Source organism: Onychostoma macrolepis, chromosome 17, assembly GCF_012432095.1.
Source record: "Onychostoma macrolepis isolate SWU-2019 chromosome 17, ASM1243209v1, whole genome shotgun sequence".
Taxonomy (NCBI): domain Eukaryota; kingdom Metazoa; phylum Chordata; class Actinopteri; order Cypriniformes; family Cyprinidae; genus Onychostoma; species Onychostoma macrolepis.
Window position 1 is genome coordinate 21226429 of NC_081171.1, and position 18887 is coordinate 21245315.

Genomic DNA, 18887 nt, shown 5'->3' on the forward strand with positions numbered 1-18887 from the left:
GCCTACCGCCAACACTATGATATAGATACAGTAGTCCTATAACTTAGATTTTTTGTTAATGTATGATTTTTGCCCATTTATTGTCCTTTTCCATCAGATTCTCAATTATACCCTTTAGAAATGTAATATCACACTTCTTCTCAACAAGTCCATGGCACAAGTGGCTGCAACAAATCCCTTTAAACTGCATAAAATCCTATTCTTAACAAGTCTTATTTTCCAGTTCATATAAAATCCTTGAAACATGATACACTTAGCCTGCATAAGATAATAATAATAATGTATCTTTAATACAAAAAAAGAAAGTGCATGTATATTGTCTTTCTACTTTAGCTTATTTTCTACATCTATATTGAAAAATCTGCAATTGCAATAAGACAAAATACATTATACAATATCTTCCAGATACAATCTAAAATAACTTTTAATTTCTTATGCAGTAAATTTATCTTGTTTTATAAATATTTTAACTAAAAATCAAGTAAAAAAAAATGCAGAAAAGAAGTAATAACTTAGAGTGTTTATTATGAACGTTATATAGTCTAGTTTTAAAGAATATATTTAGGTGAAAACTGAATACAATGATTTCAAACACGTAACGTGTCTAAGTAAAAATGCATTACTTATTATTTCGTTTTTTAGAAAAATAAGATTTAAAGTACACTTCAAGTGCACTTTCAATACAGTTAAGCACACTTCTTTTTAACTAATTAAGTCATTAAGAAGTCAATTTTTAGAAGTATGAGTAGTAATAATAGCGATGCCTAAGCACTGCCAATAACTCACAAGCAGAGCTGGGTAGTATCTGATTACATGTAATCTGGATTACGTAATCAGATTCCAAAAAAGTACTTGTAATCAGAGTAAGTTACATATTAAAATACTCATAATCAGACTACAGTTACTTTTTTATGGATTACATGATTACATATTATTCACACAATAGCAATACATTATTCATAAATCATTGATTCTCCCTAATTTATCTTTTTCATCTTTTAAATTTTCCTTTCTAAAATAGCCTACCGATTGTATACATATTATATAGTACAGTTCTGTGGACATTCACACAAAGATCAGTCATTAGTCAGGTGGCGACAGCATCTGAACACTGGATTTACAAAAATCATTTCAGGTTTAAGAAGGGTTTCAACATTGCAGCAACTAGGCTACTGATGAACACATTCATTTTTGTTTGAATTATAGGTTTTTTAACCATGTATTATTAATTATAACTAATTAAAATGCACATATTCACGTTATTTCTTAGTTACATGTAATGCAGGCATTCCAAAACTTTTTGTCATCTAAACCTTATTCACCAAATATATTTGCTTTAAGTACCCCTTAGATTTTAAAATAAATATTTCAATTAAGTAACACATTTGCATGCTCACGGTTTCTTTGATGTTGATTAATGATCACATTGCATGCAGGTAAATAAAAATATTTAATCTTTTTTTAGTAAGTATTTTATTTAAAACAAAGAAATGCAAAGACGGTTCTCTCCTATACTTATGAATGTGAGAAACTGCGATGCGCAATATGGAGGAATAGTCCCACCATCTAAATGAAAGAGCCAAATTTCCCATAGAAACCTGACTAGACCAGCCAATGCATATGCACAGTCAAAAGCATGTTATGACTCTGCATGCGCATTGGCTGGTCTGAAAAATAAGCTTTTTAAATGCTATTTGAGCATAAGAAACAACATTCATGGGGCAATTAATTTCAGATTTTTGTTGCTGATTTGACATATGTAATTTAATTGTGAGTTTCAGGATTCCCCCATTCATTAAGATAGGTCTTGCACGAGCTGCCCAGAGGCATTGCAAATTAAATATGGCCACTAAGTGAAGAGACTTTCCTCGAAAGGGAGTTTAAATAATAATAATTTAAAAAAATTAAGAAAAAAAAAGAAAAAAAAGAAAGGGAGTTTGTTTTAAAATGATTTATTTTCATTTAAAAACATTTTTATGATTTAATTAATTGTCAGCTTTTCATTAAATTCACAAGCCCCCTGCAGTTCCTTTACTAACCCTAGTTTGGGAAACCTTGATGTAATATAATGTTTAATGCACTTGATGTTGTAAATTACAATGAATGGAACAAGTTTTCTTCCTCTTTGCATTTTTTACATCATTATGGTACAAGATAATGCTATTTAAATCAATGTGATAAACGAGTTAAATCAAAAGTAATCTAAAAGTAATCTGATTATATTACCAAAAATGTGTAATGTAACAGATTACGTTACTGACTACAATTTTTGTCATGTAATCTGTAATCAGTAACGGAATACAATTTATAAGTAATCTATACCCAGCTCTGCTCACAAGTATCAATGTGTTGTGCGAGTGCACATGTGAACAGTCCAAAACAAGCACATACCTTATTGTTAGTTTAAATGAACAGGGTACAGCATCGGACACACAAGTTTCTCCATCGTTATAAAGACAACAAGATGCTGATGTGTCCTCTACACTCCTCTACACAGTGAAATAAATGGACAATAGAGTGCCATGCAGGAAACCGTAATTAGTCTTTGATCAATGTGTCCATTACCCAATACGAAGCGACACTGGAAGGGGGGCAGCATGTCTGGTGAAAGAGAGAGTGCTCTTATTCTCTTTCCATTCTTTGACACATTTGAGAATGAACAGGGGCAGTTGATGCTGAGGTCGCGGCCCCGGCCCCGCTGTGCAACATGTAGGCCCTTTATAAAAAACGTTAGCCGTTTGAATTCATTGTTTTTCCTGGAATAAAGACTAGTGTATTTGCTTCCTTTCTTGTTTAGAGCTGGGTGGAGGAGGGCTGTGGGATGATGAGGGTCCTTTTATTTTGTTTGAGTCAAAGTAGGAAGTAGCATTCAAGAGTAAATACTGTCGACTACAAAAGAGAAAGAGAATAAAAAAGAAAAAAGACTGAGGGCGAGTGCTTTTTTTTTAGGGTTGACCACAGCTGACAAAAGAAAGGACACAAGAGACGGGACAGAGAGACTGTTTTTGATCCTCAGTAAACATGTCAGTCTGTTCATACTTCTCTTCCTTTCCATGTCAAACATCCTCCTTATATAAATAGACTACAGGGTACGTATTTGAATTTGTGCTTGGTTAAAACATTTAATATAATTTCGTTATCCTTTTTAGGAGAAAAATACAAGTGATTTCTGTACCAATGGCACGCACGCACGCATATACAGTAAATGAAAACAATAGCGGTTTTGATGGTACATTGAGAGCGTACTACCCTAAAATGGACGAAAAGCAGAGCCACGAACAGACAACTATCATGTTTTTCCGTATTGGTATCGTTGCTCTCCATGGTAAATAACAGACTTGGTGATAAATAAAAGAATGAAACACAGCTGGTTTGGCCTAAGTCATTCATGCAAGATACACGGCAGAGGGTATGAAGATATTTAAACACAGATTTATTTGGTAATGAAAATATGATCAGGTTTCTATAACAATACTGAACCTTTTTCCCGAAAACGAATTATTTCAAATTGAAGTTGGCAGAATCTGACACAAATGTGTTCTCGATTTTGCTTGCTCATTATTTTTTATCCATGAATGGTGGTATTTAACACACAGTCATTTTTAATCAATCAATAATATAAAATACTTTCAATTGTTTGTGACAACCTGCCCTGACATGTGGTTTTGACACCTCTTACGTTCTCTGCTGAAGCAGAAGCAGGCCTCAAGCATCTGTGCATGACTTCTTAAGTCTTAGAAGAGCATATAATTTTCGTAAAACATACTGTAGAAGGAGTGAACCTGTTGAAGGACATACAGTAGTCTTACACTGAAACAGGCTCAGACATAGACAGTGGACAACAAGGTTAAATGTAGAACAGATGAACATAAGCATGATGCAAACATATAAGTCAAAACAATAAATGATTATAAGATAATTAAATGTTAAGTGATATGTGAATATGAGGAAATAATATTAAGAATACATTGGAAGAGTTTGGTTCCAAAACGCGATAAACGAAGCCAAGCCAGTCGATTTGGGCAGTCAAACTTTTAAATACATTTGAGAATTTATGTAGTAAACGTATAAAGTCACAATCCGTGTACCATTAAAAGCGGTTTTACTATGATTAGAGCGGAAGCAGGCGCGTGAGGTTGCCATGGCAACCAGATACATTGCGCGCGAATTACCTGTAAAGGCTGCGCTGTCTATTTCTGCTGCGCTAGCAATAAACACGTTGAATTGAATGCACCATAAACATGTTTGCCAACAGAATCGCAAAGCAGATTTTAAGCAAAGCAACGAGTGAATCACCCACTGCTTTAAAACAGATATCTGTTGGACATTCTTCAAGTTAAACGAGCAGGCACACAAAAACATTTAGTAACCTTACTGAAAATGGCCGATTAAGCCGTTTATATTCTGAGATATATTTCTAGGTTTTGTTCTGTGTGCATTAAATTACATTTGGATGTAAATGGTCCTTTTCCTGACATAAATGTAAACACTAAGCTGCTAATGGAGCGTCCTGTGGATCACCTTTATGAGGCTGTCCGGGTCTGGAGTCGGGCGTCTAGCTTCATCTGTCTTTATTTTGGTTCGGTTCAGATTCCTCTGCAGTTGTTGTTTGTTGTAAAAAATAAATATCCATTCATGTCATGCAACCGGATGCTATTATCCGCCAAAATGCAGATTCGTCACGTGCCAACTTCTTACGCAAATAAGATTGGGAAAGCCTATTAGTAAGTTTGATTTTATTTATTAATTTACTTACAATAAATAACAGAAAAATATATTAAAATAACTACATTATGTGTATATTTACTTTTGAGTTGAAAACATTATTAATTAAGAAATATTTTGTAAAATTTTGTAAAATCTTTCAATCGTTGGGGGCAATTATAGTTACATGTTTACTAACGAAATAAACCAATAAATGCCAATTGGTCAAATCGGTGTTGTTTTGAGCAAATTAATTGCATTCCCGCTGGAAAACAAGCGTTCTAGCGTGAAAATGCTTGGGAACTAATGTGGTCGGAACCAAAGTTTACAGGACTGCGTTCTCTGGACTCCTCTCAAGCGGAGGACTTCTACATTCGGATAAACATCAAATTTTCATTTTTGGGTGAACTATCCCTTTAAAGTCACCATGAAATAAAATTTGACAATTCTATTTTTAACAATTCCTGTTTTGTAAATGATTTATTTATTATATATATTATGCATTTTTATATGTATTTTTATATTTATGTATATATATATTTATAATATATATTATGCATTTTATATGTATTTTTATATTTATGTATATATATATATATATATATATATATATATATATATATATATATATATATTATGCATTTTATATGTATTTTTATATTTATGTATATATATATTTATTTATGTATGTATGCACATTTTACATTTATGCGCCACTACAATTTTTATTAAGCATACAGAAAAAAATAATAATAATTCAAATAAATTTCAAAATAATACAAAAATGGCCAAATATATATTTGGTAAAATGTGCTTCAAAACATATCTGCATAAATATATTTTCTACCAATAAATGTTTAGCCATTTTTTTTATATTTTTGAAAATATATTAAAAATATATATAAATACATATAAAACATTGAAAAATATATTTTGCGCTATACATTTCAATCCAAGAAAATACAATCACGTATGTCATATTTGAAGAAAAAATTAAAATTGTTGTCTATGACACGCATGAACATACAGTATAACACATTTATACAGTATATGAACATACTGTATAAATGTATAAACACATTTATTCATTTTTATGAACACAATATAACCCCCATCTGTTCCACGGCGCCCGCAACATAAATGGCTGCCCACTGCTCCGGTGTGTGTTCACGGTGTGTGTGTGTGTGTGTGTGTGTGTGTTTGTTCACTACTCACTGCTGTGTGTGTGCACTTGGATGGGTTAAATGCAGAGCACAAATTCCAAGTATGGGTCACCACTTGGCCACACGTCACGTCCTTTCCTTTCCTTTTCATTTGAAGAAAATTCAATTAAAATAAGCTTATAAAATAATATAATAATATAAATAATAATAATATAATCTTATAAAATAAGCATTATTAAATCATTAATAATGTAGTTTTGATCTCTTGTCTATTCCATCCACATTTGCCTTCAGCCTATGTAGGCTATACTGTAAAATTGGAATTTTCTTGCCCCTGAAATAAATTTTGAAATATATTTTGGTATATGAGGATTGAAATTAATTTTTTAATAATAAATTTTTTTAATAAATTATAATTATTATTTTTCTTTTGTGCTGTATAGGAAATACCTTTCCCTTTCTCTTCTAATGACAATTCTTCCCTTCTCTGATGATGCATTTACTAGTGAAAGAGCAGGACAACCTGTCACTTGCAAGAGATGCTGGACAAAATCAAGTCTTGCCCTACATTTTATCTCGTTTGAGAAGCTGCTTCACTCTGATATATCACAATACAGGGAATAAAAGATATAGGGAATAAAATCGCAATGTCTTTTTCATGTTGACTTAAAATATACTGGGGTAATTTAGGGTGACCACTTGGTTTTTGCTCTGTTGCAGAACAGATTTTGCAGGACAATTCAGGGCATGTGGGAAAGACTGACCGCTAACAGACTGTGTAAATATTGATTTACATTAGTTGGAAAGCCTATCTGGAGTGATGTTGGATGATAACATGCTTAAATTGCCAATACTCTTTGTACATGTTGACTAGCTCTGGTACTAGCACTAATTTACCAAGATTCAAGTGATACAATGTAATTTAAACGGGACCAATTCTGACTACTGAATGTAATGAACTGAATATAACAAACTAGTATACTAAATGATACTTAAATATTTTATTTAAGTATCAAAACATCAAAATTGTTTAACCGGATTCAGTGGATCATGAACTTGGAATGTTTTTGTAATTTATTTATTTATTTATTTTTTGGAATCTGGCTTTGAACGGGATATTTTTATCTAATATGTGTCTAGACATCCTGGCTTAACCTCCACTTAAAGGGATAGTTCACCCAAAAATGACAATTCTTCAGTTCTTCAAAGTCATTAATTACTCACCCTCATGTCTTTCCAAACTTGCACTGAAAAAAATGATTCATTGAATTTACAAAAAAAAAATGTAAGGTAAATAGTTGCAATCAATTTATTTTATCTACATTTAAATAAATAAATTTAGTTGACCAACTTTAAAAAAAAATTTTTATTATTTAAATGTAGCTAAAATAAATAGTTTGCAACCACTTACCTTAAAAAAATGTGTATAATTTTTTTTCAGTGTGTAAGACCTTCGTTCATCTTCGGAACACAAATGAAGATATTTTTGATGAAATGCGAGAGCTCTCTGACCCTCCAGCGAAGATCCTTACACGATCAAGGCTCAGAAACGTAGCAAAGGGATTGTTAAAATAATCCATGTGACATCAGTGGTTCAACTGTAATTTTACGAAGCTATGAGAATAAGTTTTATGCGCAAAGAAAGTTTTGTGCGCAAAGAAAACAAAAATAACGACTTTATTCAACAATTCGTCTCCTCTGCATCACCCTAGTGCCATTTTGGAGAGTACCACATACATAAACAACGTATGCAACGTACAGTAGATATGCGGATACGTTGTTTATGTTCAGATCAAAGCATAAACAACGTAAACAATGTATTCTTGCTGTCTATGGGAGGGTCAGAGAGCTCTTGTAATTCATCAAAAATATCTTAATTTGTGTTTAGAAGATGAACTTAAGATTTCTTACAGGTTTGGAACGACATGAGGGTGAGTAATTAATGATGGAATTTTCATTTTTGGATGAACTATCCCTTTAAAGTTCACTGGTCCACTCTGGTTTCTTTACTCCATCTACACAGTCATCAGCAGCGGAAGAAAACCTTCTCTGCAAATGCTTTGTTTTGTTATTTTTCCCACTCTAGCTAACAAGATGGCTGCACAAATATAGATTTTTAATTTCCAAACCATTGTTTTTTTTTTTTGTGGTATTGCAATTTTAGCGAAGTAAAAATAGTCTAGACAAAACTGAAATGTGAGAAACAGGTGCAAACAATCAGGCAGTAATAAAGGGGAAACACAGGAAACAGGAACAGAGTAAATCTACAAACTAAAAGTCCAAAAAATAAAAATAAAAAATGCCCAAAGATACAGAATACATTACTTTTAGTTTTGTAACAAAGACCCAAACAATCCTGCTGATTTTGTCTCCCTCTTTCTCTCTCTCTCTCTCTCATGAACATGAAGTCTACCGTGTCATTTCCACACGATTTTAAATGATGTATTGTGTGTGATAATCTTGTGTGGTGAAAATGACATAATATTTTTTGCATAATTTGACTAAATTACAGCACAACACAACACACAGCAGACAGGAAAAAAGCTCCTTAGACAGCTTTAGCTCCACATTGTGGATGTTTTTGGAAATACACTTGATTAGTATTTAGATGAAATAGATTTTTAAATTTAACAGCAGAGGGCAGTATATCATGAAAATTTTGCTTTACAGTGATTGCACCTCTGGTGTCCTTCTAGTGACACACACAAGTGCTCTAAATCAAAATCACGTTTTCTTTGGTGGTTTCACAGTGTGTTTGGTCTTATCCTTCATGCAAAATTACATCAGCCAGGCCAAGCATTAGTCACAAAAAGCTACACACAGCTCACCCTCATAATGTTGTGTAATCATATCACATTTCCTTAACACAAGTCTTTCCTTTTTTTCTTTAAGGTATGGTTGTTTTTGAATTATTTCTCTAAAGTACAATTGGTCACTTAAATAGGATATAAAAAGCCTAAGCTTCTCAAAAGTGACAGTAATAAAAAAAAAATTTTTTTTAAAAAAAACAGCCGCCAGAAGAATCCACTCTGAGAAATTGTTTAAGGGCCACGTTTCTCATGCTAAAGTCTCTGACCAAGCATATTCAGACATTTATGAGGTTGACTGAACTGTTACACACGCACACAGGCCAGACTTGTTTTTAGCCCTTTTGCACTGTAAAATGCGCTGTTTTTTTGTCTCCTCCCCCAGAGCTTATTCCATCTGTGTATGTCTGCTAAAGCCATCACTGCTACCCCCATCCATACAAATACACCAGCGCTGTCTCTCTCACTCAGTGACGGTGATTGTGCCTTCAGTACCTCTTACTGCCTCTGTGGGGGATCACCCCTTAAATATTTTTGGTGAAAAATTGTAGGTCTTATAACTATAATTAAAAAAAAAAAAAAAAATAGATGCAATGATACAGAGACTATAAGGAAGGAAAGAAAGGAAGAAAGAAAGAAAGAAGAAAAACAGTAAGTTTTTTTGTATGTTTGTTTGTTTAGAAATTAATAGTTTTATTTGGCAAGGGCACATTAAATTAATCAAAAGTGGCATTCATATTGCTACAAAAGATTTTTATTTCAAATAAATGCTGTTCTTAATATTCTTAATATAAAATTATTTTATAAAATATATTAAAACACACACACAAAAAAACAGTTGCTTCAAACTGTAACATTACTGTTTTACTGTATTTTTGACCAATTAAATGTAGCTTTGGTAAGCATAGTAAGCATTATTTTTATAAATAAAAGTAAATAGGATCTAAATGGATCTAAATACTTTTGCACTGCATGTATGTGCTTTGGATACCATAATTCATCCATGTAGACAAATGTTCACTTTCATCAATTCCACATTGTTATTGTCATCTTTTTGAATCTCACCCATATTAATGGCAGACGCTGAACATCTTCCACTGAATTTATTCATAGGTACTTTTCTGTAATTTGACATAATTACTTCAAGGTTAGCATGAAAAAGTGCAAAAATTCCAGATGTAGCTACTCTCTTGTATCTTATAGCAAAATATTTGGAAATCATTCATCCTAAAAGATTATATACCCAGGGCTACTCGATTACTAAATATCCCCAATTAGATTTATATCCCTGATTACTGCTAATGCTGAAACAGAAAACACAGGAAACCTGGAGGAGTAATACATTGCATAAATGTTTAAAGTTTGGGACATTTAGCACAGAGAAGATGGTAATGTTGTTGACTTAAACTGTATGTAACTAGCATATATCACCAAATCTGCTAAACAGACACAAAGAGATGAACCATCAAGTAACACGAAAGGAACAACAACTCAAGTGACTTATAAAGGCTGTAAGATCAGAAAGTAAACATTCAGCTCATTATATATCATTTTGAAGATTACTTTAGTTTTAGTTTGTTGATGAAATCTGACGCTTGTATGTAATGGCCCCCAAATGAAGAAATGTCCATACTTTCAAAGACTAATGCTCAAAATACTTTTGAAATAAATCTTCAAATAAAGATAAAATAAAATAAGTCAAATAAATGAAGTAAAAGTAAGAAGAAGAAGATGAACATTATGTAATATATTTATAGCTACCTTTTATATTTTAGAAAGAGGGTCCCATGATTGGCCATCTCAATCATGACTAGCTAAAATCAATAAACTCCCCACTATGCAAACTGCCCACACACCTAATGAAGCATTATTTGAAGAGCCATGAGCACAAAGTGCCAGGAGTGATTTCTAATGGTTTGAATCATCTGTCAAAGTCAGATCCAGCTGATTCAATCCCAGTCAGATTTTCAGATATCACAAATATTACATATGAAACACATAAATAATACACCTGACAAAAGCACAGCTATAGGAGAAAGTGTAACTGTTTTACAAGGAGGTGATTTCTTATGAATTTGTAAGATGTGAATTGTACATAAAGATATGATTTTTAGCAAAAAAAAAAAAAAGATGCATGAAGGCCCACCCCTAAACCATTACTGGGAAGTAAACTGACCATCCAAATATGTACACTGTAAAAGAAATATGAAGAGTTTATTTGCAAAAAGAGTTAACTTTTTATTACGTTTTTATTCATTTGCATAAATCATGTTTTTAATTTGTTATCATGTTTTTATTGTGTTAGTTAGCTGTATTTTTTAGCTATTATTATTTAATCAAAACAACCCGGCTGCAGTTTGATTGATATTAATTGGAATGCAGGTTAGGTATTTTGCTAATAAGCTCTTCATATTTTGTTTAAAGTTGTAAATAAAAAGAGAATTACTGAAGTACGTTTTACAAGAAAATGCGTTCAGTTTTTCCACTTAAGATTTTCACATTTGATTCAGTGTGTTACTTGATGTTTCTTTGTAACTGTTGAATTTCTGAGTAAAAATTGTTTCTACAGTATTAACAAATGAGATGAGAAATTGAATCGCATGAGATTGTGTTGAGAACCTCTCAGAATTTTAGTTTTCCTCAGTTTCCCATGTCTGAAAGACAAATGTTGAGGTGTTGAGTGTGAGGTCCTGTGGGACTTTACAGTATTGCAACAAATCTGTGACTTCACAGGCCTTCACTGCGATTCAAAAACACTGCAGTCTTGAAAACAGGTGGAGGACTGGATGAGAGAGACTGTGAACAATCTGTGTCGACTTGACACCTTCTTGCATACACACACAAACACAGCATTTCCTCTTTTCCATTTCCAGTCTTAAAACCTATTCACACAAGGCCCTTTTTCTTAGGCATTTTACTGTTGGCACGAACAGACTTTTCTTAGCCAGTGTAATATTTTCAAATAATAATAGCACAATTTTAAGATAATTTCAATAGCCTTATTGCAGCAAAGTGCCCCTCCCATACTGTAAGTCCATTGTACTGACTGTCCACATGTTGCTGTTGCTGTAGAATGCTATAGCAAATGCTTCAGCTGTTTAGTGAGAGATCTCATCTGTCCTGAGGGGCTGAGAGGAGCAGTGTGTTTTGTCTGAAGGTAGCAGTGCGATGGATAGGCATGACGTGTGTGTGTGTGTGTGTGTGTGTGTGTGTGTGTGTGTGTAAAGACAACCCCACCTCAACACCCTCAGCCTGCACACAATCACACAACACCACTATAGGAACATGTGTGAGCATTTGGGCATGTTAGTGTGTGTGTGTGTGTGTGTAGGTTACGAAAAGTGGCAGGTTTCACAAACACTACCAAAGAAGTTAAACAATGTTAAATTTGTGTGTGTGTGTGTGTGTGTGTGTGTAAGGCATTATAAGGCACACACACATAAGTAAAAACAGCAATATTGTGAAATATTATTACAATTTAAACAGTTTTCTATTGTAATATACTACAAAATATAATTTATTCCTGTGATGGCAAAGCTAAATTTTCAATACTCCAGTCTTCAGTGTTACATGACCCTTTAGAAATCATTCTAATATGCTGATAATGTGCTTCATAATATGATGAACTCTTTAATATTTAATATTTTTGATCAAATAAATGCAGCTTTGATGAGCATTAATACATTATAAATAAAATACATTAATACATAAATCTTACTGATCATACTGATTTAAACAGTATTACACACACACACACACACACACACACACTATGGTGGTGTCAGGCAATTTGGTGCTTGAATATTTTTTGATTCATAATTTTTAATTAATTTCATTAACTGATATACTGTTAAAATATACCAAGCACTATAATAATAGGTGGTAAAAAAAAAAAAAAGGTCACATGATTAAAGTTCATACCTGCAACCAGCATAATTTTAATATTTTACTGTGAACATACATGAAATGTTATACATAAACTTATATAGTGATTCATACTTTTTACTTTTTAAATGACAGTAAAATATACAATACAATTACATGTGTTGTCATGTTAATGTAAGATAGATAAATTATAGATAATTTAAGATAACAAGACATTTGTTTTACTCTAGCATTTTCCATTCTTTTTCTGTTAAAATTATAAACTTTTTACAGCATGTTTGGGGGTTGCTTTGGCTTAGACACCTTCAGTCAGTCAGTGAGACGCTAATCCACAAGATTTAGGAGAGCATTCGAGCTGAGCTCTGTGTGTGTATACTATAATTTTCAAGAGAGTCAGAGCTTAGGGAGATATTCAGATATTCAAACATAAGACACACGCACACACACACACACACGGAGAGAGAGAGAGAGAGAGGGAGACCTGCAGAGACATGGATACAATAGCGGAGCTCAGTAAAATACAGTGGAAGGTTCAGAAATAAGGGGCTTGTGAGAATGTGATAAACAGCCATCAGTTCTGCAGTCTGTGATTTGAGGACAAGTGTCTGGCCACATTTCCATGGACTCTATCCAGATGATATGGACCTGTACTGATCCTTATATTATCCAGCATCAATCCCAGCAGGCAAGGCATACATATTGTTTTAAGACAATACATCTTAAACAAATTTTCAGTTAAGCCAATGTGCTGTTATCAGATTTTATACTGTAAATTGTGAGTCTATAATTTAGTTCTAAACAACATGTTGCATCTGAAATAATTTTGCCAGATTTTTCCTTGCAGTTTGACACACAGTCAGTGTTTGTTTTTCCTGGACTATTTTTGCTGTGAATATGAATGATAGTTTAGACTTGGCTTGTTGATGATTTGCTTTATTGATGATCAGACCAGTGCTGCAATCGTTAATGAAAACAAAAATAAAAGCATGATCATTTTTGATAACTGAAAAATAAATAAATAAATAAATAAAAATCTGAAAAATACAAATAGAATATTTAAAAAAGAGAATAATTTAATAATTAGAATAGAATAAATGTTGTAATTAAATTAAACACATTCATTTCTAAAAATGTATTAGCTTTCAAAAAGTTTTATTAAATATTTTAAAACTTAAATCCTTAACAATCTTCCTGCATTAAACATGCAAAACACCACTAGACAGCGATAATATTGTTAAACAGTTTCATTTAGTGGTTTACCTTTAGAACTCCTAAAAATACATAAAAAATAAAACCTCAATAAACTCATACAAAACTAAAATCTGAAAACTTAACTACTTAACTAATTAAACATGCAAGTTAGATTAAGAACAGGAAAAAAAAATAGGAATAAAACTAAATTTAAATTTAAAACTATTATAATAGCAGATCCGACTTATAATTTTACTCTGCATGGTGAATGATAAATCATATATGCAGGAGCCAAAATATAACAGAATATAGGCTTTTTTGATTTAAACCTGTAAGTAACCACTCAGCAATACCATAGAAATACCATAGCATTAATATATTGTTGTTGTTTTAAGAACTAATAAAAATGGACTATTGGAACTTAACACATCCCATGACATGTAAAATCCATTTTGGTTCTGAGTGGAACTTTTTATTTTTAAGAATGTAGAAATGTGACTTGGCAACTCCAGCTGACCTTCACCTGCTGTACTCTGCTGAACACAAAGCTCACGTTCAGAGAAAGTCTGAGCTAGTCAGAGAGAGGAGAAAATTGATAACAAGGAATACATATTGTGATTTAGCCAATTAAAATGGAATTACAAGTGAATGTATCAGCTTTGTTGCTAATGGCAATCCTCAGATTCTTTGGGCCTGGGCTGCTGCTACATGCTGTTACTGTTAAACATGGTTTACACTAGATTCTCCATTTTTAAAAAAGGAGTTTCCATCATGATCCACTCCCACTGAGGTTCCAGAGAGGCTGGCCAAATGGCAATAAAATCCTCGCCGGACAGCAGAGAGGGAGTGAAAGACACAGAAACGAGTGATGGAAAGAGAATGAGTGAATTCCAAATGGCATTTCTGCTCCTTTGAAGGTCACAGCAAGAAGGAGAGACTATCCAAAGTGTTACTACAATTGGTAGTGAGGTCTTTAGCCACTGTTGTAGTCAGGACCAGTTTATTTGTTCGAGACTGAGACCAGAAGACGGTCCAGTTCGAGTAAAGAAAAGACTCCACATGCTCCCGACATTTAGGTCAGGTCCTTCAAGTCAGAGTCCAAGATATTTTCATGTTCATGTTCTTGGTCTTGTTCTTGAGTCTGAGTCCAAAATCATATTTTCATTGTCTTGGTTTTGGGCCCCCGAGACAGAGTCTAAGACCATATTTGCATGGTCTTGGTCTTGGTTCTCATGTCCAAGTCCAAGACCATATTTTCATTGTCTTAGTCCTTAAGTCTAAGACCATATTTTTATGCTTTTGGTCCTGGTCCTCGACACAGAGTCCAAGATCACATTTTCATGGTTTTGATCTTGGTCCTTGAGTTCGAGTCTAAGATCATACGTTCATGGTTCTGGTCTTGGTCCTCAAGACCAAGTCCAAGAACCAAATTTTCATGGTGCTGTTCCTTGAATCTGGGTCAATGACCATATTTTCTATGGTCTTGGTCCTCGAGGCAGAGTCCAAGAACATATTTTCATGGTCTTGGTCCTTGAGTTCAAGTCTAAAGGCCCGTTCACACCAAGAATGATAACTATAAAGATAACGATATTAGCGTCCACACCAGCGAACGATATCGTCTGTTGATTCTAAGCGCATGCGCGTCTGCCACTTTAAATTCTCGGTAACACTTTATTTTAGGGTCTCTTAACTAGTTCCTTATTAGCATGCATATTACTAGAATATTAGCCATTTATTAGTAGTAATTAAGCACATATTAATGCCTTATTCTACATGACCTTATTCTACATCCTTAATCCTACCCAATACTTAAACTTAACAACTAACCTTACTAACTATTAATAAGCAGCAAATTAGGAATTTATTGAGGGAAAATAGTGAATAAGTGTTCCCTATTCTAAAGTGTTACCAAATTCTCGAGCTCGTTATAGCAGGATGGATTCTGATTGGGTGTCAATGTTTTTATCGTTCATCAACTGAAAAAAAACGTTCTGAAAGGGATTCCAACGATATAGTTTCTCTGTGTCTTTATCATTATAGTTGCGGTGTGGACTCTGCTATTCTTTAATATTGAGAACGATTTTTAGAACTATATTTTTTATATTTATAGTTATCGTTCTTGGTGTGAATGGGGCTTAAGACCATATTTTCATGGTTGTTGTCTTGGTCATTGAGACAGAGTCCAAGATCATACTTTCATGGTTCTGGTCTTGGTCCTCAAGACCGAGTCCAAGAACCTAAATTTCATGGTGCTGTTCCTTGATTTCGAGTCAGTGACCATATTTTCTATGGTCCTGGTCTTCGAGTCTGAGTCCAAGACCATATTTTCATGGTCAGGGTCTTAGTCCTTGGGTCCCAGTTTAAGACTGTATTTTGATGGTCTTGGTCTTATCATTCGGTTTTGATTTAAACTCAACCCTGTTGTTTTTTCTAATTCATTATGAAAAATAAGGTAATTTATTTGAGATATGCACTCAACAACTCTGTGGAAGATATTCCTTACATACAGTATTCACATATTCATAGTTGTTTGATCACACCAAGAAAAGTACATTTCAGTTTGATTATTAGTTGAAAAAGTTTTACTTGCAACAATTTTAACAGCTATAAGCATGCATGAATGTTACTGCTGGGTGTTCAAATGATTACATATGAAACAGTATTGCCCTGCATCACTTCAAGAGCTTTTCAGAGTAAGTAGGGACTAGTCATGCTCACTTTCGAATGGAATTCGCTCTATGTGGTTTTAAAGTTACCGTGCTAGGTGATGACAGTGGCATGTGAGTGGAGGTGTATGTCAGTCCACTGCTGCATCAACTTGTGTTTGGCTGAATCACTTTAACTTAAAATACAGAATTCACACACATAACCTGCACATAGACAGACTGACATTTGTGCTCACACACACATTTTCACTCCTTTTATTTTATTTGTTTTTTCTCTTTTTCCAGGTAGTCCGCAGTCAAGTGAATCATTACATGCTGAGTTGTCATGATTTGTTTTGACTGAGGGCAGTGGAGCTCTCTCTCTCTCTCTCTCTCTCCTTTTTTCTGTTCTCTTCCACATTTGTTTTAAGGAATGTTCCAGGTTTAAAGTATGTATAAGAAAGGTTTATAAAAATATGTTCCAATGTACTGTGCTAATATGAAGGAATTTATTAATTTTGATTCTGATTGAGAACTGATTTCATTGGTAAATTTACATTATCCGTTTTTCTACCGACTTTTTTTTCTTATAGTATATATATATATAAAATGTTATAATTTAAATATTTAGGTTTTTATATATAAGCATGGTGTTACATTCATTCTGTTCAGAAAATGACACTACATAAGCATAAAGAAAGTAATGAATGTACTTGAAATACACACACACACACACACACACACACACACTTACATTCCATAAACTTATTTCATGTTATATATTTTTATGATGTCAGATTGGATCTTTGTTGGTTCATGAGATTGTGTGAATTTCCTTTTGGAGGTCACCAAAGTTATTATTTATGCATTTGTTTTTGTGTGTTTATACGTTTCTGTGCATCAAATGCATGCAGATGCAGTAACATACCTTGCTATTAACACTCATTGTGAAATGTTGCAATAATTTACAGCGACAATAAAATATTAAATGAAACAATGTTCGTAACTGTGCAAGCATGACTTCAGTTCTCCATCAGCTGCAGCGGTTCATGACAGAGCAGTCACGTTTTTGTACTGTACACAACAGGGTGCGGTTAACAATTACCTCAACATTACATGCTTTACACACACACTGGAGGCATGGAGAAAAAGATTGGGACAAACAGAGAGAAAGATGTGGCATGCCTGTACTCTTATTTTAATCCAAACATCTGCAGCAGGCCCAAAGTTAAATTTTGGATTTATGGTGTTGCTCTGTAAAACCATAGAAAATAACCCACAGAAAATAGCCCATAATGCTGGAAATGTAATACAGCTGATAATGGCATTACATGCAGCTGCACTATAGGTAACCATATTATTTCTTATGAGGAAACAAACCTGTTCAGAATATCAGGATACACAGTCTTTTGACAGACAAATGAAAGATGAAATCCTGAACCCAGAGTTCCTGTATAGCATAATATTAGCTAGAGTTTTTCAATGAAGGTTATAAGTTTGATTCAGCAAATTGACTGCATTGCATGTTGCTATAGACAAAAGTTTCTGCTACAAGAATAGATGTCATTTCTAACGTGTTTCGGGAGCTAAAGCTCAAGAGGTAGTTTTACTTTTCTTTCTTTCATTCTTTTATTTATTTATTTTTATTTTTTTAAAGGAAGCCAATTAAAGCATGCAGACTCTCCTCACAAACTTCCTAATTGCACTCCTACAAACATTTTATTGGCCTGTAATGATTCGTTATAACTGCAAACTTTCACACTATACTTTAGCAGCATGAACATTTCGGCTGGCACTACATGGCAAGGATTTTCAATTATTTTAAAAATAGTAGCCTATATCAGGACTATAACACAGATATTATGCAGAAGTCTCTGTAATCTCTGTTCCTTAACCATCACTTTTGAGAACTGATGTCTTTTTTGTAATTATTGTAATAAATATTGGGAAGTAAAGTAAATTACAAGTAGGCTATTCAAGCTCATACTTCACTTTTAAATTGATAGGAAAAAAAAGGAATTTCTATTTTGCATTACAGTACTGATAGTTGGCAGCACAGTGTGAGTGGTTGCACTTTATTTTACAGTACGTGTACTTACATGTACTTACAATATACTTACCTAAGAAAGTACTGGTACAATAAGGTAACTACATGGGGTAGGGTTAGGATTAGGGGTAGGTACAATGTTAGTAACTAGTTATTACCTAACTATTGTAATTACTACAATAAGTAGCCTACATGGTATGTACATGAGGAACAGGACTGTAAAATAAAGTGCTACAGTGTGAATAATACTACAAATAGGTTTCAGCTTCAATTTCTTAATTTTAATTTTGATTTTGGGAAGACAATTTCTTTGTGAGATTCATCCTCAAAGTTCCATCCAAAATCTTTCAACCCAAATTACACAGGATTGAGTCAGAAAACTTTGAACACTCCAGAGTGGGACAGTAAGTGGGCCCTGATGCAATTTCCTGTGTGTTCAGGGCAT